This window comes from Indicator indicator, chromosome 1 (genome assembly GCF_027791375.1).
Source record: "Indicator indicator isolate 239-I01 chromosome 1, UM_Iind_1.1, whole genome shotgun sequence".
Classification (NCBI taxonomy): Eukaryota; Metazoa; Chordata; class Aves; order Piciformes; family Indicatoridae; genus Indicator; species Indicator indicator.
This window is the reverse complement of record NC_072010.1, coordinates 20,017,875-20,027,680: the sequence shown is the minus strand read 5'-3', so window position 1 is coordinate 20,027,680 and position 9,806 is coordinate 20,017,875.

Below are 9,806 nucleotides of genomic sequence, written 5' to 3'. Positions count from 1 at the left end.
TGACGTCCAAATCTATTATCCAGAATTCTCAGGAGGCTCAGCAGATGTCCACTGGTTTAGGATTATTGACGATCCACAAGCAAAGCAGCAACATACAAGTGCTTGTGTCTTTCTTGGCAGGCTCGAAACAGGTGTTGCTTCTGCAGGGCTCCCTGTGAAATGTTGTACTCCAGCACTGAGCTGCAGCTCTTGACTGTGGATCTCCATCCAGCACGCAGAGTGGCGCAGGAAGAGGCATTGGGCTGGGTTTAAGGTAGTCCTGATTGCTGCTGGAAGGATTCTCCGAGGTCCTAGCGCTCAGCCCTACCTGCTGCAATACAGAGCCGCTTCCAGCGCCAGGCACGGCGCGGAGCGGCTCTTACTGCTCTGCGGCAGCGCGCCGCACGCAGGCAAATAAATAAATAAGTGGGCGAAACTTTGGGGGAGGAAAAAACCGGCGCGATGCTAAATATACCGGGCCCGCCCGCTGCGGGGAGCGGGCTGCTCGGGAGATGCCCGCATAGCCCGAGTCCCTCCTGACATTGGCGGGGGGGAGCGGGGCGGGCAGTGCTTGGCCAGCGGAGCGAAGCGGAGCCCGGCCTCGCCTCTCTGCCCCACCGCAGGGGAGGCGGAGGCGCGGCCGCTCCTCAGCGCTGCCCCGGCCCCAGCCCTTGCCCCGACCCGCGGCAGGCCCGCGTCTCAGGTAACCGGGCTGCCCCAGTCTCAAGCGCGGCTGAAACCCAGCTCCGGAAGGCAAACCGGTGCGGTCGCGGGAAGTTTAGGAGATGAGGGGGGTCGTTATCTCCCACGTCGCGGTTTTTATCCTTCTCTACTCCAGCCCCCCACCTCGGCAGCCAGCAGCCCTCTTGTTCTGCCCTTGTGCTGCCAAAGGCGTCCGGGACGCAGGCGAATGCTGAGGGGGCAGTTTCGGGATGCTGTCGTGGGAGCGGGCAGTGCCGGGGCTCCGCCACCGCCTCCGGGGGCGAACCGCAGCTCCCCGCGCCCAGCCTCGGCCCAAGTTTTTAAGAGTGCGGTGGAAGGAAGGGAGAGGCGGGCAAGAGGTGGCATGAGAGGAGGCGGGGGTGCTGTTGCTAAGTACGTTTTGCCCCTCCGTCAAATAATAAAGTTATTTTAAAACACCGGGAGAGACCCGGCGAGAGGAGAGAGGATTTCTGTTTCTTCTTACGATGCCGAGCAGTAGTGTTACTGTGGCTTTGCCGCGCTCCGATAGCTGCATTAATCAGCAAAGAGACAGAAAGGTCTCCTGCCTTTGCAGAAGGGTTGCTTGGGCAGAGCTCAAGGACCGGGCACGGTGCAGAGGGTTTCATGAAGGAGACAACGGCTCCGGCAGGCCCTTGAATTCAGTGCAAAACCTGAAGACAGGCTCTTTGGGGTACAGTTAGGGAGGGTTAGAGGAAAGAAAGAAACAGGGAGAAAAGGAGAGGAAACATAATATCTTGGGGGCTGGGTAAGAGATTGCATGGTGTGAATGATGATGTGCATCGCTGAGGTAGCGGGGCCCGGGAAGGTCACTGTTGGAGGCTGGAAACAGCTCCGGAGAAGGAGAATTTTGCAAGGGGGTTAATTAAAAATAATCGACTCTGCATGCCCTCCTGCTCCGTGGGCAGGCAGTGGAGCGGATGGCTCTTCTTGTTTTCCCCACCACAAAAGGCAGCAGCCCACCTCTTACTGGTGCAGCCTTTCTGCATCCCCCCACTTCCCAATGTGACTTAACACTTGAAAGGAGGGAAAGAGGCTTTTAGTTTCCATGTCCAGCAGAGAAACTGCACCAGGGAAAGGCTGTGTCTTGAATCCCCATGGACCTTCAGGGAGATGACACACTCCACACCAGTGGTGCATGAGCCACTTCCCTCCCCTTCATTTGACTCCATTGGTCTTTATTACTATTTGAAGGACAGGATGCAGAAGCGTCAGAGCAGGATCTCATTGCACTAGTTTTGTTAAAAAAGAAAGAAAGAAAAAAAGAAAGAAAGAAAGAAAGAAAGAAAGAAAGAAAGAAAGAAAGAAAGAAAGAAAGAAAGAAAGAAAGAAAGAAAGAAAGAAAGAAAGAAAGAAAGAAAGAAAGAAAGAAAGAAAGAAAGAAAGAAAGAAAGAAAGAAAGAAAGAAAGAAAGGAAAGAAAGAAAGGAAAGAAAGAAAGAAAGGAAGGAAAGAAAGAAAGGAAAGAAAGAAAGAAAGAAAGAAAGAAAGAAAGAAAGAAAGAAAGAAAGAAAGAAAGAAAGAAAGAAAGAAAGAAAGAAAAGAAAGAAAGAAAGAAAGAAAGAAAGAAAGAAAGAAAAGAAAGAAAGAAAGAAAAGAAAGAAAGAAAGAAAGAAAGAAAGAAAGAAAGAAAGAAAGAAAGAAAGAGAAAGAAAGAAAGAAAGAAAGAGAAAGAAAGAAAGAAAGAAAGAAAGAAAGAAAGAAAGAAAGAAAGAAAGAAAGAAAGAAAGAAAGAAAGAAAAAGAAAGAGAGAAAGAAAGAAAGAAAGAAAGAAAGAAAGTAAGAAAGAAAGAAAGAAAGAAAGAAAGAAAGAAAGAAAGAAAGAAACAGCTGCTGCATGTCACTCCATGCATTTCAATGTGCAAGAGCAGACGAGCCCCCCAAAGCAAGAAAATCAGTGTTCTCCGGTAAATAGTTCCATGGCATTTACTCTGTATATCGGGTTTAAGGACACTGCTCACACATACACGCTGGTTATATCAGTGGGAACAACTGCAGAATGACTTGGGAAAAACTGCAGAACTCACCATGCAAAAAATCATTATTCTTTATCTACTGATATCATGGGAGTACCCAGAGGCCCTGCTCAGGGCTCACAGTCCCATTGTGTCAGATACTGTAGACACATGTAATAAGAGAGATGGTCTATGCCCAAAGAGCTTATGATCTTAACCCATGATGAAAGACAACAGGTGTATACTACAGACCCAGGGGGGAAGGATAAGGGGAAAAGCAGCCTTGAGAATAAAAAGCAACAGGCCTGGCCAATGACAAGTGTTTGGTGTCAGAAGGAAGTTTTAAGGAGATTTGAAAGCGAACAATAAAGGACTTTTATGCTTATTAATGGGAATGCTTTACCATGTGTAATGGCTAACTTGGAAGATAATATAAAATTGCTTGTTAGGAAATTGGACTGCTGAAAAGCGAAGGTTTGTGCCACTGGCAAAGCAGAGGGAATACTGCAGTGTGACTGAAGGGTTTGGTATCTGGTGTGCTCTCAGTGTAGAAACAACTGGGAAAGATGTTTCTAGCTCCTTTCCAGTGCTTTAAAATTTGTATTTCTAGTCCTGGTAAAGAGTATTACATGGAATTTTATTTTATCTCTAGTTCAGGCTTCAGTATTTTCTATTTTGACACCAGCATACCTTCTGAAAAATATCTGACAGTAAAAAAGAAAGTGTTGTTATAGTTGGTTTTTCCTTTTCTTTGTTTTTAAAGGAACTTAAATGACAGCCCTCAGAATATTTGCTATAGGAAGTTTACTGTTATAAAAGTGCTATCTAAGTTGAGGCTTTGATGTTTGAATTACTCATAAGTATCAAAGCCAAGCATGAATTATGCAGGACATCCCCAAAATTATACCCATCTGTGAGTAGGTGGTGTTCCAACCCTGTTTCACATAACATCTATGGGCGATGTGCAATGTCAAATTTGCCCCTTGCAGAAGTTTTACTGATAACTAGGGCTGTACCAAAAAACCTACACTTTTATCCCCAAGACACTGAAGCAGGAACATCCCTACCCCTAGCTCCCCTCTACTCGAGATTCACACCCACTTCCCGTATACCCTCCTGGAATTAAAGACTGCATCTGCCACAGTGAATCATCAAGAGCTTACTCATCAGCTTTATGCAGGATTTTAACTCCTGTACACAGAGCTGGTCAGAAGGATCCTCTATTTCTTGAGGAGTTCCTTTTCCTCAGGCATACCACACTAATGTGACACCTCTGGCAAATTTTAGACATTGCGTCTTTTTTAATAAAAAAAACCCCAACTGTTTCACCTGTACTCTGCCAACTAGTTCAGCTTTATTAGGACTTTTGACATAGCAATTTTTCAGTGTCATTTAAAAAAAATAAATCAGCCTGCCATAAGAAAATATATGTTTGTTTGGTGAGGGGTTTTTGTTGTTGTTTTTTTGTTTGTTTGTTTGTGTGCTTTTCCCCCATTCTCCCAGACTGTATAATTTCACCAAAAGTATAGGATCCTATTCTGGACCTACAATGTATCTAACTTGTTTATTTCCCAACCTTGCAGATGAAGAACTGCGAAACACTTTTCCATGAAACACATGGCATTTGCCCTTTTTACTAAAATGTCTTTAGTCAGCAAACTTTTAAGAGATGTTTTTTGAAAAATCAAGAGTAACAGAGAAAGTAATTCTATTTTTAGTTTTCTTTACAAGTAAGACATTTTAAAGTACTTTGAAGCGTTATATAAACCCAGATATCATGAGAGTATTAATTCAGTCACCTCATGAATCCTGCTGCAATGGAGACATCAAGATCTACTTGTTCCTAAATGTAGAGAAATAGAAGCAATTTTAGGGCACAAATCATCTGACCTATTCCAGGCATCTGCTTTAGGATGATATGCATGAGTCATGACTCATGCTCTAAAGATGCTTAATTCTTCCTTGTGTATGAAGGGAGCCTATATTAGATGTAGACTTCTGCATGGCAGAGGTCTAGATAGGATTGGGTGGATCCCACCGTCTGCCACACATGTGATTCAGCATTTCCCCAGAACGGCTAGTGAGGGCACTACACTATTAATATAGTTGTATAAATTAATCCTCCAAAGAAAACTCAAGTCAGCAATGGAAAATTACTGAAAGTCATGATTATGAAACATGAGATTGCCTAGAAATACATTAAATATTTGTGAAAACCTAGTAGCCGTCAGACTCAGGTCAACTGGATTAACATAGGTGCCTACAAGTTTAGAAAACTTGAGCTACTGGAATGTCTTTCCTTTCTCACTTCAGAAACTGTAGAAAAAGTAGCAGTACTTATGACCAAAAAAATATTACCTGTAAGAATACCAGAAAGAAAGGGCCTGTTTCCCAGCTCACCAAAATTTCGGACCACAGGAGCGCAGTTTAGATGGGGAACTCTGAGAAAACACCAGCATCAGTGCATTACCATGTGATACATGCCCACAACAGGATATCTGACATAGATGTCTTACAGTGCTATTGTATTTGCTTTATGCTGTTATTTGCCTCATACAGAAATTAGTGAACTTACGTTAAAAAGATTTGGCAGAATACGATCTTTGTGACTGTCCTATGGAGGGTGTTAGCAGGTTACACATTTTAAGGTATTTTAATTCAGGTATAAAAGTAATAATGCCGCTATCAGTCAGATACAGTTGAATGCATTGACACGGGTGTTGATACAGTCTTTTGGAATGTGTGTTCTTGTTCGTGATACTTGAAGGTAGAAAGGATGATGTAATTGTGAAAGCCGCCAAGTATATTTAAAAGTTCTCTGATGTGTGTATTTAAATGTACGTCTTGTATCTGTTGTTTTTAGTAATGAACTGATTGTTTGTAACGTTGCAAGTCCCTCCAGCTCAAAAGCCAAAGTGACATTGACTGGAAGGTGAAAAAGGGAAGAAATCAAGAGTTGCCATGTGTGTAGGTGACTAGAGAGGCTTCCACAGGGCAAGCAATTTGTTTGGCACAGCCCAAAGGACTGCTCACTGTGTGAATGGGTCTATTACTGTTCCCCCTTTGCCTGGTGCACTTTTCCTGCCCACATGGTGTCAAATCCAAGATGTTTCTGCCTTCTCCGTGCTGCCATACCATTGATGCTCATTTGCAAGCTTGGCCAGAAGGCTGCAGAGTGTGCCTAAGGTTCTTTCTTTGCCTGATAGACTTCCTTTGTCGATAATTCACTATCTGCTTCATAGACCAAGCTATCAGCAGGATGCTACTTACCAGTGATAGACCAGAGCTGCAGCTTTGCAAGAGCCAGGCGCATGTCCCTACTTACCCACACTCTGCGGGCACTGCAGCAAGCACAGTAACCCGGTGTGCCTTCACCTCGACAGAGAAGGCAGTCCATGCCAACTCCACGGTGGCTCCACGGCCACTTTCTGGAATGGCCAAAGGCCTCTCTAGCTTTTCCGACGGAATGGAAGTGATTCCTTCATCATCCACGGTACTGTGGCCATCCAGATCATTTAACTCTCAGCGGGCCTCAGGCCCGCTGGCTCTCGGCACCTGCGGGAGGCACCTTAGCTGCCTGCAGCGGCCACCCCGGAGCCGCGGCGCGGGAACCCCCCGGGGCAGGCGCGGGGCCGGGAGCCGCGGGCGCCGAGGGTTGAGGGGCAGGGGCAGCCGCCCCGCTGCGCTTGTGCGGGGCTCTCTTGCCCTCTAGCGGGCAAAGCCTGCGGGGCGGCCCCGCCGTGCCCCCTGCCGCCGCCGCCACCTCTGGCCAGCTCCCTCAGAGCCAGGGGCCCGCCTGGGAGTGCCGGCTCCAGTAACCGTACCGTGGACAGCCCAACAACCCCCACTCCGGTGAGCAGGCAGACAGGGGCCGAGCCCAGCCCCGGGCGCTCTGGTCCCCTGGCAAATCGGCGGTTGTACTGTGGATGGTGAATGGCCTGGCTGAGGAGCTCACCATGAAGAGTGGCTGTCCAAGATGCCACCACCACCAGTTAGTAGCAGGGAGAAGAAGCAAGTGGCACAGCCCCAGGCCCCAGCAACCAGCACGAAGAACTGATGAATACGACCATGATGGGGCAATCAGAAGCATCATTTGGCTCTGATGGTTGTCTCCCCTCAGCTTGGTCATGATGGTTGACCATGTCCCTGTTGCTAGGACTAAAGCTGGCCAAGCAACAGATGTGCCACAAGGAGAGCATGGGGCTATGCATTCCCAGTTGCTGGACAGATGTCAGGTGCCTACTGCTGCCGAGGAAGAGAGCAGTAGCTGAGGACAAGGGTGACCCAGACATGGCCCTGCCACACTGGGACCAGGAGGCAGTTCTGCAGTGAGCTCATAGCTGAATGTGGATGGAAGAAGAGCTGGAGATTGTGCCTGAGGAAGGAAAAGCATACCTATTCATGTGGGGTGTTCTGGTGCACTATAGTAAGACCAATTCTTTAAGTTGTCTAGCCTGTGTTTACTAAAAATTCTCCTTTTCCAATAACGAATTAGAAAATATTTTTGTATTGCCATCTCTATAATCTTCTTCCTTCCCAGATCCAAATCAGTAAAAACTTTGTCCTTTCCTATATTAAATGTACTATCTCCACCTAACAAAAGATCTTATACCATCACTAGGAATTTTTGCTTTACAAATACACTTTAGAAAATTTGCAATTTTTAAAAAATCTGTTGGTGACAGATTTTTTCCTGTAGTCTTCAGCTTGACTTTATCACTTTATTTTGTTGTCACCACTAAACCACAACAGGCTTAAAAGTCACTCTTTATGAAACACGGCTTGTTAGCCACCTAACAGAATCTGGAATTTGACTTTCTCTTCTTCCTCACTAAAGCTTTACTCCTCTCACTTTCATTTATAATTTCCCATTCCTGATACCTCTTGGTTGACTGTCCTCTCTCCTTGGTCCTTGAAGGAGGGTAGTGATGAGAAAGCTCTCTGCTGGTAGTGGATGTAGTTGGGTCCTTTGGAATGTACTCACTTGGAAACCTCCACTCTCTTCTACAGCTATTATGATCCTGTGTAATATTTTGCATGCCTGTGTCTGTTTCAGTCTCTTAAAAGCTATCCAATTACTTTGTTGATAACTAACATATTTGACATAGTTTTGCCTGTTAATTTCCTTAATCATTCTGCAACTATTTCACCAGTAACTCAACAGCATGTAACTGCAGTCTGATTCAGTGACATGAAGGGACAGAAAATAATATAACCATTTTCTTCAAATAATTACCCTGAGTATGTACTAATGTTTTCCTTTCAACTGGCCAAGACAAAAGCATGTCTGACTAGAATCTCAGCTTGTTTCACCTGAACTTCCTGCTTTTACAGCAAGACCAGAGACCCTTCCCCTCTTGTACAGGAGGAAAGAGGCTGTTCCGGAGAAGTCAGTAGTTGTGAGGAGATGAGGGACTGTAAGATATTAAGCCATTCCCCATAGAGGACTGCTGTCCTCTGTTCAAGGTATTCCTGTTTGCTCAGTCTGAAGAAGTTTATTTAAAAACTGAGCAAAAGTATGAGAATGAATGGTTTATATTTTGGAGAGAGTAGAAGGTCACAGAAAATGCACACCACCTTTTGGATTTGAGAGACAGTTAACATCAGAAGGTAAGAACATGGTTATAGCAGACCAGGGTACAGTTGTGCCACTACCTTCTCTACAACAGTAGTAGTGGGAAACACCATGTAGGGACTACATGTATTTCTTGCTACTTTGTGCAGTCTGATCCCCTTTTTTCCACCAGTAACCAAGATCACTGGATTAGGGATGTTAGAAGTTCCTACCCCGCACATTGCCTTCAATACCTGCTCACAGACCTGCTGTCCCCAAATTTGCCTAATCCTGATTTGACACCTCACCTCCACAGTCTCCTCTGACAAGAAACTCTGTAAGTTCATTACTCTGTGTAAAAAAACCCTTTCTGATATCAGTTTAAAACCAATCTCCCATTCATTTCACTGACTACCTCCCAATTCTTGTGCTATAACTGTTGATTAACAGGTGAATAATAGTTACCCCTTTACCTGATAAGATTCTCCTCATGATTTTGTAAATCTTACTCTGTTCTCAGCCTTATTTTCTCCAAAATGAAGAGTCCCGGTTTATGTAACCTCTCATTAGGCACCCAGGAGGTCTTAACTTTCCTTGAGGAGACATGAAATGTCATAAATATTACTAGAAACTTAGGCAGTGTCAAGCTAAACTAAGGGATAATACAAAATAGGCCCAGTGAGATGACTTATGCTATGTACTATGTGCAGCTCACATGAGGTAGATTATCAAAATAATTTCAGCCAGAAGAATCACAGGAACATGTTTTTCTTTGCTGTCAGGTCAGTTCTCCAGGAACTACTCAAGGAATCTAAGTTTTGTGTATAGTATGACAAATGTTTTGTGGAACAGATCAATGCTAAATTCCTTAACAATATTTCCAATGTGACCATCATCACAGATACAGCAAACAGTGGATCTTTCATATAATGAATCTTGAAGTGTACCAGAGAAGTATCCATGCATTACATAGCTCTGGTGAATATAATTTTAGTCATGTGGAGACTGTATCACAAGTTTATCTCAGTCTTATTTTATCATTTGGCTAGCTGTGCTGAATGCAACTAAAAATGTTATGTTTGACCCTAGCAGAAAATTCAGTGGCATAAATTAACACAATGGAGTGCTGATGCTCAGAAAATGGCAACATCCCAAGCCACTAAATGACATTGATTGGACGTTTTATATTCGATGGTGTTCACCATCTTAAAGCACCCATTGCTCTTTCATCAGTGGCCAGACTACAGTCCTAACATTGCCTGCTGTTAGTGAACCACTACACTGAGGTACAAATTGCCATCAGTGTAATTTTTTCACTGTTGTGAGTGACCAAAAGTATTTTCCATGTGCTGGTGAAGAATTGGAAGTGTCTCTGACCTAGCAATTACTAAGGTGTTTCGAAAAAGGAATTTTTATCCTCCAGATATTTGCCATGCACAGCTGCAACCTATACCTGATGTTACACAGGGAGTTAACAGTGGTCACTTCTAGGTTTAAAATATGTGAAAAACAGGCTTTCAAGAAAAGGAAAAATAAACCAACAGCAGTGGCTCTGAGTTACAACAGAGTCCTCAATGTGACTCTCCCTCCCTCTTGCTG